At 36.1% G+C, this 18,968-nt stretch overlaps 1 long non-coding RNA gene across 1 annotated transcript; it reads left to right on the top strand.

Annotated features, from left to right (window-relative positions):
* Positions 1-1,188: 1,188 nt before the first annotated feature.
* Positions 1,189-10,436, top strand: LOC108588826 (uncharacterized). Its single transcript, XR_001907864.4, has 2 exons — positions 1,189-5,731; positions 10,306-10,436. It is a non-coding gene; the product is annotated as an uncharacterized LOC108588826 (long non-coding RNA).
* The last annotated feature ends 8,532 nt before the right edge of the window (positions 10,437-18,968 follow it).

Below are 18,968 nucleotides of genomic sequence, written 5' to 3'. Positions count from 1 at the left end.
ATACAATCTTTGATAAGCCTGACAAAAGCAAGCAATGGGGAAAGGATTCCCTGTTTAATAAATGGTGTTGGGAAAATTGGCTAGCCATGTGCAGAAAGCAGAAACTGGACCCCTTCCTGACAACTTACACTAAAATTAACTCCAGATGGATTAAAGACTTAAGACCCAGCACCATAAAAACCCTAGAAGAAAATCTAGGCAAAACCATTCAGGACATAGAAGTAGGCAAGGACTTCATGACCAAAACACCAAAAGCATTGGCAACAAAAGCCAAAATAGACAAATGGGACCTAATCAAACTCCACAACTTCTGCACGGCAAAAGAAACAGTCACTAGAGTGAATCGGCAACCAACAGAATGGGAAAAAATCTTTGCAGTTTACCCATCTGACAAAGGGCTGATATCCAGAATTTACAAAAAACTCAAACAGATTTATAAGAAAAAACAAACAAGCCCATTCAAAAATGGGCAAAGGATATGAACAGACACTTTACAAAAGAAGACATACATGAGGCCAACAAACATATGAATAAATGCTCATCATCACTGGTCATTAGAAAGATGCAAATCAAAACCACATTAAGATACCACCTCGTGCCAGTTAGAATGGCGATCATTAAAAAATCTGGAGACAACAGATGCAGGAGAGGATGTGGAGAAATAGGAACACTTCTACACTGCTGGTGGGAGTGTAAATTAGTTCAACCATTGTGGAAGACAGTGTGGTGATTCCTCAAGGACCTAGAAATAGAAATTCCATTTGACCCAGCAATCCCATTACTGGGTATATATCCAAAGGGCTATAAATCATTCTACTATAAGGACACATGCACACGAATGTTCATTGCAGCACTGCTTACAATAGCAAAGACCTGGAACCAACCCAAATGCCCATCGATGATAGACTGGACTGGGAAAATGTGGCACATATACACCATGGAATATTATGCAGCAATCAAAAATGATGAGTTTGTGTCCTTTGTAAGGACATGGATGAATCTGGAGAACATCATTCTCAGCAAACTGACACAAGAATAGAAAATGAAATACTGTATGTTCTCACTCATAGGCGGGTTATGAACAATGAGAACACATGGACACAGAGAAGAGAGCACGACACACTGGGATCTATTGGGGGAATAGGGGAGGGACAGCGGGGGCGGGAGCTGGGGAAGGATAGCCTGGGGAGAAATGCCAAATGTGGGTGAAGGGGAGGAAGGCAGCAAAACACACTACCACGTGTGTAATATGCAACTATCTTGCATGTTCTGCACATGTACCCCAAAACCTAAAATGCAATTAAAAAAAAGAAAAGAAAGAAAGAAAGAAAGAAAGAAAGAAAGAAAGAAAGAGAAAGAAAGGTAAATGTAAATTAATCTTGTATCCTGCAGCCTTAATATAATTGCTTATTATTTCTGTGAAACATTTTTTTGGTATCTCAAATTTTCTAAATAGACAATTATGCTACCAAAGACAGTTTGATTGCTTCCTTTCCAATCTGTATACCTTTCGTTTCTTTTTCTTGCCTTATTGCATTCCATTGTTTTGTTGAAAAGCCATAGTGAAAAGAGACATTTTTTCCTTGTTCTTTATCTTAGTGGGAAAGTTTTGAGTTTTTCATCATTAAATATGAATGTTAGCTGTATATGTTTTGTAGACATTTTTAATCAAATTGAAGAAATATTTTACACGTATTTTATTAAATTTACTCTTTTTTTTTGAGATGGAGTTTTGCTCTTGCTACCCAGGCTGGAGTGCAATGGCGTGATCTTGGCTCACCGCAATCTCCGCCTCCTGGATTCAGGCAATTCTCCTGCCTCAGCCTCCTGAGCAGCTGGGATTACAGGCACGCGCCACCATGCCCAGCTAATTTTTTGCATTTTTAGTAGAGACGGGGTTTCACCATGTTGACCAGGATGGTCTCGATCTGTTGACCTCGTGATCCACCCGCCTCGGCCTCCCAAAGTGCTGGGATTACAGGCGTGAGCCACCGCGCCCGGCCATTTACTCTTAAATTATATTAGTCAGGGTTCTTTAGAGGAACAGAACTAATAGGATAGATGTATATATGAAGGGGAGTTTATAAGAGAATTGACTCACAAGATCACAAGGTGAAGTGCCGCAGTAGGCTGCCTGCAAACTGAGGGTCCAGAAAGCCAGTCAGAGCCCAAAACCTCAAGAGTAGGAAAGCTGATAGTACAGCCTTCAGTCTGTAGCTGAAGGCCTGAGAGCCCCTGGCAAGTCACTGGTCTAAGTCCAAGACTCCAAAAGCTGCAGAACATGGAATCTGATGTTCGAGGGCAGGAAGCATCCAGCATAAGAGAAAGATGGAGGCCAGAAGACTTAGCCAGTTTAGTCTTTTCACATTCTTCTGCCTGCCTTTATTCTGCCCACACTGGCAGCTGATTAGATGGTGCCCACCCAGGTTGAGGGTGGGTCTGCCTTTCTCAGTCCACTGACTCGAATGTTAATCTCCTTTGGCAACACGGTCACAGACACACCCAGAAATAGTACTTTTCATTCTTCAATCCAATTAAGTTAACACTCAATATTAACCATTATATAAGTACTTTATGTTTTTGATGCTATCATCAGTGCTATTTAATTTTCAGTTATCATTTGTTTTGTAAGTATGTAGAAATGAAATTAATTATATAATTAATATTAAATTCTGAGTATTGCTAAACTCTTCTACTAGTTCAAGTGGCACTAGCAAGTAATTTTGTGGATTCCTTACGAATTTCTAAGTTTACAAATATTCCCATAAAATGATTTATCTTCAGTATTAGTGTCTTCTGTTTCTTTTTCTTGCCTTACTTAAGTGGCTGGGGCTTTTAGTACAATATTGAATATATAGTGATTTTTTTCCCAATCTTGGGTGAAATGATATTAGTGTTTCATCCATACATATAATGATAGATGTAGATTTGTCTTACATGCCTTTTATTGGGCTGAGAAAGTTCCCATAACTCTTAAGTTTGGTGCTTTTAATTGTGAATAGCTATGGAATTTTGTCAAAAGCTTTTTCTGTATCTATTATAATAATCATTAGGTTTTTCTCTTTTATTCTGTTGATATGGTGAATTGCAGTGATTTCTTTTCAAATGGTAAATCATCCTTGCATCACTGAGATAAACCCTAACATGATGTATTATCTATTTAAAAAGTGCTAAACTTGATTGGCTAAAATTTTGTTAAACAGGTTCTTTGTTTTGTTTTGTTTATTTGTTTGAGATGGAATTTTGCTCTTCCCCCAACCTGGAGTGCAAGGCAGGATCTTTACTCACTGCAACCTCTGTCTCATGTGTTCAAGTGATTCTCATACCTCGGCCTCCAGAGTAGCTGGAATTACAGGCATGCACCACCATACCCAGCTAATTTTTGTATTTTTAGTAGAGGTGGGCTTTTGCCATGCTGGCCAGGCTTGTCTTGAACTCCTGACCTCAGGTAATCTGCCTGCCTCATCCTCCCAAAGTACTTGTATTACAGGTGTGAGCTACTGTGCCAGGCTTGTTCAACATTTTAATGTTGATGTTTATGAAAGTTTCTAGTGTGTCATTTTCTCAAAGACTTTGGTTTTGAAATAAATTTAGTAAACGATCTGGTGTTTGGGGAGTATACTTACTTTATCAGAAGGTTTTTAATTACAAATTCAATTTCTTTAATAGAAACACACTTATTCAGATTTTCTATTTCTTTTTTAGTTGATTTTGGCAGTTCAAAAAACACAGTTTACCTATTTCTTTGAGGTGGTTAAAATTATTGTTATGAAGGTGCTTATAATATTCTCTTATTATTCTTTAATAACTGTAATGGTATCACATTTTTCAGTTCTTATGTCAGCAATTTGGGTCTCCTTTAATCTTTGATTATGCTAGCTAAAGATTTATTATTTCTTTAAAGTATTTATCAAGATTTTAAAAATCCTATTCTTGCTTTAGTTACTACACATACTGTTTTTCTATTTTATTGATTTTTGCTCTCATCTGTATTATTTCCCATTTTCTGCTTACATTGAATTTATTTTCTAATTTATATTTTTCAAATGAAAGCTCAGATAATTGATTTTGCAACTTGTTTCATTTTTATGCAGATTTTTAAAGCTATATTTTTTCCTCCTAATGGTGGTGTTATCTGTATCCTACATATTTGGATATATCTTAAAATTTTTTTCATTGTCTATTATGGCTTATTTCTGACTAGGACATAGAAGTGATGTTTTGTTTTGCTTTTTACAAATACTTAGGGTTTTTCATATATTTTTCTGTTATGTTTCATTTAATACTATTGTAGTCAGAGAATATACTCTGTTTAATTTCAGCCCTCAAATATATTGAAACTTATAGCCTAAAATATGGTATATCTTGGTGGATGTTTCTTATACACTTAAATGTAGATTCTGCTTTTCTTAGGTGAATGTTTATAAATTTTATTTATGTCAGGTGGTTTTTAATGCCATTTAGGTCTTCTCTATCCATTCTGGTTTTTTGTCTACTTATTGTATCAATTACTGAAAGACCAGTGTTTCAGTCTCCATAGTAATTGTAGATTTGCCTATTTTTCTATCCTGTTTTGTGAGCTTTTATTTAATGTGTATTAAAACTCTAATGTGGGATTCATATAGGTTTAGAATTGTTTTATCTTCTTGACTGATTGACAGTTATATCATTATAAAATTTATCACTAGAAATATTACATAGTTTGAAGTCTCTATGATCTGAAGTTAGTCATTCTATTCTTATGATTACTATTTGCATGGTAAATATTTTTAAATTATTTAAATTTAACCTTTCTGTGCTGTAAGTTTTTAGAGTTAGTATTTATAGACAGATTTTGTGCCATCTGATAATTGTTACATTTTAATTGGAAATGTAAGTGCATTTATTTTTAATGTAAGAGTTTATATGGTTGCATTTAAGTCTACATTATTGCTATTTGCTTTCTTTTAAATTCATTATTTATCCTATTGCTTTCCCTTTTTCTTGCCTTCTTTTTTGATTAACTGGGTATGTTTTAGGAATTTATTTTATCTCTTCTATTGGCATATTATTTATAATTCTCTGTTTTATTTTCTAAGTGATTGCTTTGGTATTGATTGGCAGCATGAATTTTTTTCTGGATATAAAATTATAAATTGGGAGATTTTTGGAGAGCCAAGACCTTGAGTATGTTGTTCATATTTATTTAGTTTCTGGTAAGAAGTGTATTGTTATTTTTATCTTTATTCCACCTTATGTAAAATGTCTTTTTTTTTCTGGCTACCTGTAAGATTTTCTCTTTATCGTTACTTTCAGTAATTTAATTGTAATGCGCCTCTGACTCTGTATGTGTGTGTTTCCCTTGATTGCACTTGATTAAGGTTTCTGTCTTTGAGTTCATAGCTTTCATCATATTGGGAAAACTTGGAAACATTACTTCTCAAACAGTTATTATATCATTTTGTGTCTCTCTTCACCTTCTGGGGCTCCAAATGTGCATATGACAGATAGTTTAATGTTATTCCACAAATTTCTGAGATTCTTTTTATTTTTCTTTTTAACTGTTCTTTATGTTTTACGTTTCTATTGTTATACCCTCAAGTTCACTGATTTTCTTTTTTCTTTTTGATACAGGCTCTCACTCTGTGGCCCAGGCTGGAATGCAGTGGCACAATCTCAACTCACTGCAAACTCCACCTTGGAGGCTCGGGTGATTCTTTCATCTCAGCCTCCTGAGTAGCTGAGACTACAGGTACACACCACTATGCCCAGCTAGTTTTTGTATTGTTTTAGCAGAAATGGGATTTCACTATGTTGCCCAGGCTGTTCTCAAGCTCCTGGGCTCAAGGATTCCTCTCAACTCAGCCTCTCAAAGTGCTGGGATTACAGGCATAAGCCACCACACCTGGCCAGTTTTTCTTTTATAATGTCTGTTTTGCTTTTCATTCCATCAGTGAAATTTTTGTGCAAATATTTTTCAAGTTTAAAAGTATAATTAGGCTCTTTTGAATCTTTCATATCTGTCCTTACTGTGTTCATATTTTTATTTAATTATTTGTCTTAGTTAATTTTGAGAAAAGATAATCAGCCGGGTGTGGTGGCTCATGCGTGTAATTGTAGTATTTTGCGGGGATGAGGCAGGAGGATCACTTGAGGCCAGGAGTTCAAGACCAGCCTTGGCAACATAATGAGACCCCACATCCCAGTAAAGAGAGAGAGAGAAAGAGAGAGAGAGAGAGAGAGAGAGAGAGAGAGAGAGAGAGAGAGAGAGAGAGAGAGAGACTAGGTAATTTATAAAATATATATATATTTTTCTAAATAATTCTGGAGCCTGGGAAGCTCAGGGTCAAGGGGCTGCCTTTAGTGAGAAACTTCTTGCTGTTGGGGAATCTCTGCAAAGTCCCCAAGTAGTGCAAGGCATGACAGGGTGAAGGAACTGAGTGTGCCAGCTCAGATATCTCCTTCTTTTATAACACCACTAATCCCCCGTACTTATGAGCTCATCTAATCCTAAATATCTCCCAAAAGTTCCACCTCACAAATACCATAGCCAAATTTCTCACGTTCTTAATGCTGTTACAATAGGGATTCGGCTTCAACATGAGTTTCAGAGGGGACAAACATTCACGTCATAACATTTCACCCCATCCGCTGAAATTCATGTCTCTTACCCACACAAATACATTCATTCCATCACTATTGCCCCAAAGTCTTAACTTGTTCCTGCATTAATTTAAAAGTCCAAAGTCTCATCTGTGATCTGTGAAGACAAGTTATCTACTTCTAAAACACAGTGGTGGGAAAGGCATAGATCACACATTCCCATTCCAAAAGAAAGAAAAATGAAAGAAGAAAGGAGTAACAGGTCCCAAGCAATTCCATACTCCAACAGAGTGAACAACACAAAATCTCAAGGCTTCACAATAATCTTCCTCACACGTTCCACTTCCTGGATACACTAGTTCACTGCCCAGTGTGCATTGTTGAATTCCTTAATGTTACTCCACAAGTCACTGAGGTTCTTTTCTTTTTTTAGTATTTTTACTTGGAAATGTACTTTGCCAAGTTCATATTGTTATACCCTTATGTTTACTGCTTTTCTTTTCCATGGTATCACCCCTGCTTTTCATTCTGTCACTGAAAGTTTCATGTATATATACTTAACATTGAGAAATTTAATTTGGTTCTTTTTTAACTTTTATGTTTCTCCTCATTGTGTTCATGTTTTCCTTTGACTGTTTAAATATAGCTATAATTGCTGTTTTAAAGTTCTTGTCTCCCAATCACATCATCTTTGAGCTTCCTTCCTTCCTTCTTTTTTCTTTCTTTCTTTCCTTCCTTCCTTCTTTCTCTTTCTCTCTTTCCTTTCTTCCTTTTCTTTCTTTCATTCATTCTTTCTCTCTTTCCTTCCTTCTCTTTCTTTCCTTCCTTTTTCTTTCTTTCATTCTTTCTTTCTTTCTCTCTTTCCTTCCTTCTCTTTCTTTCTTTTATTCTTTCCTTCCTTCCTTTTTCTCTTTCATTCTTTCTTTCCTTTCTTTCTCTTTCCTTCCTTTCTTCTTGTTTCTTTCTTCCCTTTCTTTCTTTCTTTCCTTTCTTTCTTTATTTTCTTCTTTCTTTCCTTTCTTTATTTCTTTTTTTTTTTGAGACATGGTCTCACTCTTACCCAGGCTGAAGTGCAATGGCATGGTCTTGGCTCACTGAAAACTCTGTCTCCCAAGTTCAAGCTCTTTTCCTGCCTCAGTCTCCAGAGTAGCTGGGACTACAGGCATGTGCCACCACACGTGGCTAATATTTTTTTTATTTTTTGTAGAGATGGGTTTTCACTATGTTGGCCAGGCTGGTCTCTAACTCCTGACCTTGTAATCCAGATGCCTGGGCCTCCCACAGTACTGAGATTACAGAAGTGAGCCACGGCCCCCGGGACCTATCTTTGACATTTCTGCATCTGTTTTTATTGACTGCACTGAATTCTGCTTTTGAAAATTGCATGGACTATTTTTCAAATATCAGGTGTTTTTTTGTATAATTAAAAAGTGAAATGTCTATAACACACAGTTTGGTATTTCATTATGTAACGTGTTAACTTTTAATATTTGTGCATGATAAACTCCAAAGGCACTGACATTATTATCTATAAAAATACTACCTCATTTGCTAGCTTAGTACATTCCAAATACTTTATATATAATATCATTACAAGATTCTTTTATTGCACACCAATTTCTTTCTTTTGAGAATTTGTCTCAGTCTTTTGTATAATTTTTTAAAATTTTGTGTTTCAAGACTGTAAATTTTATTATGGCAGAGTATATAACTTATCATTACTTAGCCAGCATTTGATACATAATCAGTCACATATAAATTCAAACAAATATTTATCAATGAATGAATATATAAATGAACACTGCATTATGGATATTATTACAACCAACTTACTTAGATTCATCTTACTTACACCCATATTATTATTTGCCCAGGGTCAAATAATAAGTGGAAAGCCAGAACACGAACCCATATTTTTTCCTTAAAATCCATGATGTGCTATGGTCTCTAATTCTTGAAAGTAAGCACTATGGTTTTATCATTTATTCTCCAAAGTAATTATATAATGTGTTTTATTGGTTTATATTAGATACTTTGATAAATGTCTCTAAAGAATTAATATGTATTACAGAATAACAAGAGCATTGTTAATGGACATTCTTTTTTTTTTTTAATTTTTTATTGGATTTTAGGTTTTGGGGTACATGAGCAGAGCATGCAAGACAGTTGCGTAGGTACACACATGGCAGTGTGCTTTGCTTTCCTTCTCCCCTTCACCCACATTTGGCATTTCTCCCCAGGCTATCCCTCCCCACCTCCCCCTCCCACTGGCCCTCCCCTTTTCCCCTTATAGACCCCAGTGTTTAGTACTCCCCTTTCTGTGTCCATGTGTTCTCATTTTTCATCACCCGCCTATAAGTGAGAATATGCGGTGTTTCATTTTCTGTTCTTGTGTCAGTTTGCTGAGGATGATGTTCTCCAGATTCATCCATGTCCCTACAAACGACACAAACTCATCATTTCTGATTGCTGCATAATATTTCATGGTGTATATGTGCCACATTTTTCCAATCCAGTCTATTATCAATGGGCATTTGGGTTGATTCCAGGTCTTTGCTATTGTAAACAGTGCTGCAATGAACATTCGTGTACATGTGTCCTTATAGTAGAACAATTTATAGTCTTTTGGATGGACATTCTTTAAGACATTTCAGGTTGAGGAGTAGGGATTTCTTTATTTTCTAAAGAAAATAAAGGAAAAAACAAAATCTCAACCTCAAACAATCAATTACAAAAGACAAGAAAAGAGAAAATTAGGATCTGAAAATAAAAATTAAAAGTTTTAGTAACTAATTTATCAATAACCATAATTTTAATGTCAGTTAAAAGTAAAGATTTGGCTGGGAGCAGTGACTCACACCTGTAATCCCAGTACTTTAAGAGGCCAAGGCCGGCAAATCACTTGAGCTCAGGAGCTCAAAACCAGCCTGTCCAACACTGCTAAAATCTGTCTCTATTAAAAATACAGAAAGTAGCTGGACATGGTGGTACATGCCTATAGTCCCAGCTGAGATGGGAAGATCGCTTTGGCCCAGGAGATGGAGACTGTAGTGAGCTGTGATCATGCCACTGCACTCCAACAAAGCAAGACTATTTCTCCTCAAAAAAATTTTTTTAAAGGTATTTCAAGAATTGAGAAAACCAAGCTATTGTAGATTATAAGAAACATTCCTAATACATAAAGTAAAAAGACTATATCAAAAGATTTACACTGATACACTAGGCAAATACTAACTAAAAGAATTCTGGCAAGTAATGTAATATCAGTTAAAACGGACTGTAACACAAAAGCTATATTAGGTTACATGCTACAACATGGATGAACTTTGAAAACATGGTAAGTGAAATAAGCAAGACATGATAGAACAAATACTATATGATTCCACTTATTTGAGGTATCTAGAATAGTCAAATTTATTAAAACAGAAAGTAGAATAGAGGTTGCCAGGGGCTGGAGATAGGGGAGAGTGAGGAATGGGTACAGAGCTTCTGTTTGGAATAATGAATTTCTGGAAATGAAGAGTAGTTGGTATGAACTAAATGTTTGTGTTCCTCAAAATTCATACATTGAAACTCTAACCTCCAATGGGATGGTTTTAGAGGGTGGGACTTTTGGGATGTAATTTGGTTTAGATGAGGTCATGAGGGTGGAGCCACCATGATGGGATTAGTGTCTTTATAAGAGGAGAAAGAGACTTTGATTCTTGCTCTCTCTTTCCCAAGTGAGGACACGAAGAGAAGATGGCCATTCTTAAACCAGGAAGGGGTTCCCATCAGACATCAAAGCTGCTGATGCCTACATCTTGGACTTCCCAGCCTCCAGAAATGTGAAAAATAAAATTCTGTTTTTTAAACCGTCTACTTTATGGTATCTTATTAAAGCAGCCTGAACTGATTGAGACAGTGGTAATGGCAGCACGATATTGTGAGTGTGTTCATGCCACTAAATTATATGCTTGAAAATGATTTAAATGATTAAATAAAAAGTACAAGGATATCAAGTTTTTCAACTACATTAGCTATAGAGAGGGTCATCACGTAATAATAAAATTCATCATGAAATCTTTGCTTGTGCCTATGCTGAATGGTATTGCTTAGGTTGCCTTCCAGAGTTTTTATAGTTTTCAACCCGGCAATTCCATTACTAGGTATATGCCCAAAAGAACATAAATGATTCTGTTTGCATGCATATGTTCACTGAAGCACCATTCGCAATAGCAAAGACATGGAATCACCCTAAATGCCCATCAATGATAGGTTGGACAAAGGAAAGTGGTACATATACACCACAAAATACTATGCAGTCATAAAAAATAATGAGATCATGTCCTCTGCAGGGACATGGATAAAGATGGAGGCCATTATCCTTAGCAAACTAACACAGGAACAGAAAACCAAATACCACATGTTCTCACTTATAAGTGCGAGCTAAGTGATGAGAATACACGGAAACCTAGAGGGGAACAACCTACAGTGGGGCCTTTCAAAGGATGGTGGGTGGGAGGAGGGAGAGGATCAGGAAAAACAATTAATGGGTACGAGGCTTAATGCCTAGGTGATGAAATAATATGTACAACAAATTTCCATGACACAAGTTAACCTGTGAAACAAACCTGCACATGTACTCTGGAACTTAAAACAAAAGTTGAAAAAGTAATAATAATAATGAAGTTCAATTCAAATAGAAGATACAGTTTGCATGAACCTAATGAAATGGCCTCAAAATATATAAAGAAAAAATAAATAGAAGTACAATAAAATTTGTACCTCTGTCTCCATAGTGGGAATTTCATCATACCTTTTAATTATTAATAGTTAAGCAGACAAAAATAATATATATACAGAAAAGTTTTTTTAATTGATCTAGTAGTATTCTATACTCCAAATTATAGAATATACATTTTTCTCATCCACATTTATAATATTTACAAAATTGGTTACATGTATATAGCCTGGCTATTAAGTAAGCCTGAATCTTTCTAACTTAGTGTCCTAAAAAAAAGAATAAAGAGGGCTACGTGAGGTGGCTCAAGCCTGTAATCCCAGCACTTTGGGAAGCCGAGGCGAGACCATTCTGGTCAACTTGGTGAAACCCCATCTCTACTAAAAATACAAAAAAATCAGCTGGGCATGGTGGCGCGTGCCTGTAATCCCAGCTACTCAGGAGGCTGAGGCAGAAGAATTGCCTGAACCCAGGAGGCGGAGGTTGCGGTGAGCCGAGATCGCGCCATTGCACTCCAGCCTGGGTAACAAGAGAGAAACTCCGTCTCAAAAAAAAAAAAAAAAAGAAAAAAGAATATAGAAACATAAGACAAGATTGGAAAGAGAGGAACAACACCAAAGAATCTAGCAAGAGTAGTTGAGTATAATACGAGGATATATAGCAAGTTGGAAAATGTTAGATTCACATGCAGTAATTAATTGAATTTTTATAGAGTAGTAACGAAGAGAAAGTATAATTTTTACAATGTTATTTGTAATAGCAATAAAAATTGTCGTCTACTAGGGAAAGTCTAACAAAAGATGTGCAAGACAAAGTAATATTTTAAAATGTTATGCAAATAATTTAACCAAAACCTCAATTAATGGAAGGATATTTGACATGTAGACATAGCCAGTGTTATAAAAATACCAAATGTTCTCGGATTAATCTATAGCTTTAATGCTATTCCAATCAAAATTTGAACAGGGTTTATACAGAATTTTAAAATCAAATTCTAGTATTTGCATAGAAGAGAAAAGAGACAAGATTAGCTAAGATACTCATAAGGAAAAATGAGGGATGATTTGTCCTAATAGAAATTAGGAATTATGGGCTGGGCGCAGTGGCTCACACCTGTAATCCCAGCACTTTGGGAGGCTGAGGTGGGCAGATCACGAGGTGAGGAGATCAAGACCATTCTGGCTAACACTGTGAAACCCTGTCTCTACTTAAAAAGACAAAAAACATTAGCCGGGTGTGGTGGCACGCACTGGTAGTCCCAGCTTCTGGAGAGGCCGAGGCAGGAGAATCACTTGAACCCGGGAGGCAAAGGTTGCAATAAGTCAAGATCGTGCCACTGCGCTCCAGCCTGGGCAACAGAGCAGGATTCCATCAAAAAAAAAAAAAAAGAATTAACATAAAACTATAGTATTTAAGAAAGTGTGATATTGGTACACGGATAGACTGACCAGTAGAACAGAATACAAGTTTAGGCACAGGAGAAACTGATAAAGACAAAGGTGGCGTGGCTGGAGAAAGGAAAGATTATTCAATAAATGCAGTGAGAAACAAAAATTCAATTCATATAAAAATGAAGTTAGCCCGTTTCTTTCATCATGTTAAAGCCAACTCCTAATGATGTAAAGATTTCTATATTAAATATAAAATGATTTTTTGAAGAAATTATAGGAGAGGCCCCTCTGAAACTAGGGTAAAGAAGACTTTCTTAAATAATGCATAAAGAGCATTAACTCCACAAGAAAAGGTTAATAAGATTGATTAATAACAATTTTTCAAAGTAAAATAAAACAAGTCAGAAGTAAAAATTATTTACTGTGCTTTATAGGCAAAAAAGTGTTTTTAAATGTATTTAACTCTCATGGTAAGCCTGAGCAGTGGAAAAGTCAGTCACTTAGAGTAACTATTTAAATAAATAGATAGTAAGTCACCCACAGGTTAAGTCATACAACCAGCTACTTGCGTAGTTTGTAATTGACTTCTAATTCCTCGTCCATTCTTTCCTCTACACCATTTTCCTCTAAAGATAATAGTAAGCTTGTAAATATGTAAAATATTTCACCACTTTCAAAATACCTTCCAGAACACACCATCTGTTTTGATTCCCACATTCACCTTTTAGTTTCTTTAGCATATTTCTTTCTTCTCATAACATACATAGAGCATAATTCAAACAAAACATTGCATTAACTATCAACATAAAATATTTACTTGTTAAAAATTTTCTAGATAATTAAGCCAAAATAACAATTACATAATCTTGGTTTTATTTTATAAACTCCATAGTTTTATTCACTGATTTGTCTAAGAAATAAATAAAAATAATTACTTTGAAAGCTGCTTGATAGTTTTTTTTGAAAGAACAAATGAATGAATGAAAGAATGAATCAATGGTGATAGGGTCCAAAACAGTTTCTGAACTTTGTGAAAATAGAAAAGAATTTGTTCCTACTAGCTAGTAATCTATCACATTACATCTTTCAAAGGACAAACCTTTCCAGAAAATTTTATTTAAGGTGCTAAGACATGCAATGTGTATTACACAAATAAATAAAGTATGACTATATAACAGTATGACTTACTTTTATTCTTATTTGTAAACATCTTGCTCAAAATTTTCTCTCTACCCCCTAATATCCTTATGACCTTGCCAGTGAATGGTAGTCTGGCTACAGGCGAGCTACATCTCACATCCCATTAAACCCACCTGCTCACACTTGGCAGGATTTGGCCAGCGCTGCTGCTCATTAGGGGCTCTGGCAGAGAGAAAGGGTGGGTGGAAGAGGCAATGAAACCAGTGCCTGAAAAGTGAAACTGAGGTTTAGGTTTTATATGGGATTTTATTTGGTGAGTGGTTACACTGCTTTTCATTATATCAGATAACAGGTTGCTGGCAGCATATTTAAAAGATATGAAACTTTTAAGGGGCTGAAAATGAAATTAAAGCTTGATGAAATAAATTCTAATCTGTACCCCACATTCATACGTGTGCCAGGAAATGAACACACTAGTGCTTTAATTGTAATCAGGCTGTTCCTTAAAGGCAGCAGCAATATCCACTTTGCTGCACATGGAGAATCTAGGAAACAATGCCATTAAGAGTTTATATGCCATCTATGTTCCACTTTCTTCATAACATTACATCACTTCTACAGGCATTTTCTGCCCCATTTACTAAACTGGCTCCAGTCAATGAAGTTTTGCATTATGTGCCCCCAGGGAAGAAAATAATGCAAGAGTTTTACTGTCCATGTTAATGCCATTTAATACATTACTCAAACACATACTTAAGACCAACAGTTCTAATTACACAACTTTGGTTTTAAGTGGCTTCCAAACTGACTTCTTAACTGGCAATTTCTCAAAAGCTCTTGTCTTCCCAGACTTCTTTTTGGAGGATTGGAGAGTCAAGAGAATGCAGTTTGAGATGCTGCAAAGGCTCTGGGTTGTTATAACTTCATTGTCTAAAAATGAAGAGAAAGAGTGGTGTCCAGCCTGTTTGTGTTGCTTTGTTTTTATGAAATTTTATGTTTTACATGTTGCTTAAACTGGAATTAATCCTCACCTACCTCTTGGGAGGCTAATGTCTTTGAAAAATGGTTTAACATTCTAAAAGTGGTATGAGTCCAAAAGTAGGAGTGAATAGTGAGGTAGAACAGCATTCCATTTCTTTTTTTGGAGGACTTGGATTTCACTCCACTCCTTTTGAGTAGGAGAAAGCAGATCTGTCTTTTCTCTGTTTGGATAAGGAGGGGAGAGGGCTCAAAGAAGAGAAACATTTTCAGTACCAGCTGTTCCCTAACTCAAGCCCTGCATAAATTTATTCTTTCCTGAGCTGGAGATACTAGAACAAACAAGAGAAAATGGAAAATATGAAGTGAATCAATGTAGCCAGTTTTATTACTTTAAGTTACAAATGTTTTAGAGGAGAGCCAAAAGGCTAAGGGATAAATTAACCAGAGTCTAATCCCAAACCTGTGATAAGAACATAGATATCTAATAAAACTCTCTAAGCTATGCTCTAGTGGAAGCACTGCTGTATTATAAACCCTAATGGCCAATTCTTTTTACCAGATTCCTCAACACATTTTTGCAAACGTCATCAGATATGTGAATCAAGTAATGCCATCTCAAGACGAAGCAACTAGCTCTCTTAGTTTTGGTAAATGTGGTTTTAATAACTGAACTTAATATATAGTCCTACTATTAGGATCTTCCCAGAACTTCATATTTCCACTTATGTTTAGTATTTTTTCCGCCAATTTTAAGGTCAAGTTTAAGATTTAACCCATAAGCATATTGCTAGCTAAATTACAAAGCAGGTTTGGGATGCAAGTGCTTAAACTCAAGAAGAATTTAACTATTTCAGTATAAACAATAAAATATAATAAATGCAAATGAATAAGCATGTCAAATGGAATTTTTAAATAATGTTTCAGTATGGAGGCATATTTTATTCATATTGTGGCCATTGACAATATGTCTATTTAATGCGTAGGGCATCCAGGCAAGTTACAATTTGATTTTCTCTTGCTGCACTCATTTTTTTAAATGACAAAATACATACTAGGCAAACATTTTTGGGCCAGGCACCATAGCTTACCCTGTACTCACAGCAATTTGGGAGCCCCAAGGTGGGAAGATTGCTTGATCCCAGGAGTTCAATACCAGCCTGGCAACAAAGCAAGACTTCCATGTCTACAAAAAAATAAGAAAATTAATGTGTGCTTGTAGCCTCAGCTACTCCAAAGGTTGAGGCAGGAGGATCACTTGAGCCCAGGAGGTTGAGGTTGCAGTAAACCACGATTACTTGACAAAGATTTTTTTTTCTGTTATATCCACTGAAACGCTTCAGTTCTTTCAATGGCATCAATTTTCTGGGTTTGATCAAACAAAAAATTTATTATCTTTTTCTCTACACTTCAGTATAGGTTTTATATCATTGCTTAACTTTTTCATCCTTCGAAACCTAAACTTTGCCACATGAGGGGTCATGGATTTTGGAGCTCAACAGACCTGAGCACAATTCCCATTTCTATCACCTGATAGTGTGTGGTCTTTTAAACTTATCATGAGCATCAGTTTTCTCATATAGAAAATGAAACTGCTTTGTAGGTGTAGTATAAAAATCAGAGATACTGTAAAAATTGGTGTTTAGCTGATGGAAAAAGCTCTTAGTCTAAGGATCTAAGGGAAAGTCGAATGAGGAAGGATTGAAATGTCACGCTTGCCCCTTTCAAATAGGGCACCATGTGTGCTAGGCCTGAAGACTATGAAAGAAGCAGATGGTCCACAAGAGAGCAAGGAGATTTGTTTAAGAAAGGAGTCCTTGGCTACGACTTCACTTCCCAAGTGACTAACTCATCTGGGCAAAGGAAGAGAAGCCTGAAACGTTCAGATTGTTGTGAGGGGAAGTCAGCCCGACAGGCTGAGTTGCCTTTCTTGTCCTTGGCATTGTAACACCGCACAGTCTTCTGTTGTTCCTGGAACCACTCAAGCATATAATGAATGGAGTACCACTGATTGGAAACGTTCGGCCCTAGATGATATTTCCGCAAGTTGTTTTCCTTCTACAACTTGGTAATGGATTTTTCTAACTTTAACAGGATGGTTGAGTGTCTCTTGGTTTTATATGCTGTTGCCTGCTCTGGATCCAACTCTGTCCAGTTATCATGTCATTTTTTTTTTTTTTTCAGCACTGAAAGTCAACTACTCTCCAAAATCTTAAATGTTTTTCTTGGAGAGCTGCATGATCCTAAGCAAACAAACAAATTGAAGAGCCATTCTGGCTTTTCTGAAGAAAATGAAACTTTTTAAAAAAATAAATGAGTTAAATTTTTGGAACTGGAGCTTAGGTTCACTGAATTCTGCAGAGGTCAGGAGAGAGTAAGGAATGTTTGACAGTTTTTGGGCAGGAGGGAGATGGTGCTCTGTGAGGCTGACCTATTTTGGTACCAGCACCTGGTAAGACCAATTGTAGGATAAGGCAGAGGTCTGAGTTGTGAATAGTAATGAAACACTGTGAAGACAGACTAGCCATATGTACCTGTGTTAACTTCTCAGCTCCACTAGTAACTAGATGGGTGAACTTGGACAAAGTTCTTAAAATCTGTGAACTTCCATTTCACATCCATGTAGTGCTGCGAAAATTAACATGTATTGAGTACTTATTATATGCTGGCCACTATTCTAAGCACGTTGTCTGTGATGTCTCAATTAATTTTCACAATAATCCTATGAGGCATAAAGCAAATATTATTATTTAGATTGTACAAAGATGAGGATACTAAGAGAAAGGATACCTGGTCAAAGATAACCAAGTTAGCAATAACAAAGTTCGAACATAAATCTAGGCAATTTGGCTATAAAAGTTATATTTTTCACCATCATTGTGTAATTAAGTCACTTAATGTACTTCCTGGCATATAATTAGCATTTAATAAATCGGAGTTTTAATTTTTTTCTTCAACTTTTAAGTTCGGAGGTACATGTACAGGATGTGCCGGTTTGTTACATAGGTAAAGGTAAATTACAGTGGTTTGATGCACAGATCATCCCATCCCCCAGCTATTAAGCCAGCATCCACTAGCTGTTCTTTCTAATGCTCTCCCTCCCCCAATCCTCCACCCAACAGACCCCAATGCATGTTGTTCCATGCTGTGTGTCGATGTGTTCTCTTAATTCAGCTCCCACTTATAAGTGAGAACATGTGGTGTTTGGTTTTCTGTTCCTGGGTTAGTTTGCTGAGGATAATGGCTTACAACTCCATCCATGTCCCTGCAAAGGACATGATCTTGTTCATTTTTATGGCTGCATAATATTCCATGGTGTATCTGTACCGCATTTCTTTATCAAGTCTACCACTCATGGGTGTTTAGGTTGATTCCATGTCTTTGCTATTGTGAATAGTACTGCAATGAACATATGTACATGTATCTCTATAATAGAATGATTTATATTCCTTTGGGTATATACCCAGTAATGGAATTGCTGGGTCAAATGGTATTTCTGTCTCTAGGTCTTTGAGATATGACCACACTGTCTTCCCCAATGGTTGAACTATGAATTAATTTACACTTTCACCAACAGTGTAAAAATATTCCTTTTTCTCTGCAACCTTGTCAGCATCTGTTGGTTTTTAACTTTTTAATATTAGTCATTCTGACTGGTGTGAGATGATATCTCATTATTGTTTTGATTAGCATTTCTCTAATGATCAGTGATGTTGAAGTTTTTTCATATATTTCTTGGCCACATGTATGTCTTCTTTTAAGAAGTGTCTGTTCATGTCCTTTGCCTGCTTTTAATGGAGTCATTTGATTTGTTTCTTGTACATTTGTTTAAGTTCCTTGTCGACCCTGGATATGAAACCTTTGTCTGGATATGAAACCTCGTCCTGGATGGATAGATTGCAAAAATTTTCTTCCATTCTGTAGGTTGTCTGTTGACTCTGATGATATTTTCTTTTGATATGCAGAAGCGCTTTATTTTAATTAGATTCCAATTAAATGAGAGATTTCAATATATATAGTCGATTCTTGAAAAATGTGGGAGTTAAGGGCACTAACTCCTTGCACAGTTGAAAATCTGCATGTAACATTTGACTCTGCAAAAACTTAACTACTAATAAATTACTGTTGAACTGTTGACCAGAAACTTACTGATT

This window comes from Callithrix jacchus, chromosome 17, assembly GCF_049354715.1.
Source record: "Callithrix jacchus isolate 240 chromosome 17, calJac240_pri, whole genome shotgun sequence".
NCBI classification, from domain to species: Eukaryota; Metazoa; Chordata; class Mammalia; order Primates; family Cebidae; genus Callithrix; species Callithrix jacchus.
Note: the sequence above shows the minus strand (reverse complement) of the source record. Positions and strands in the feature narration are given on the sequence as shown.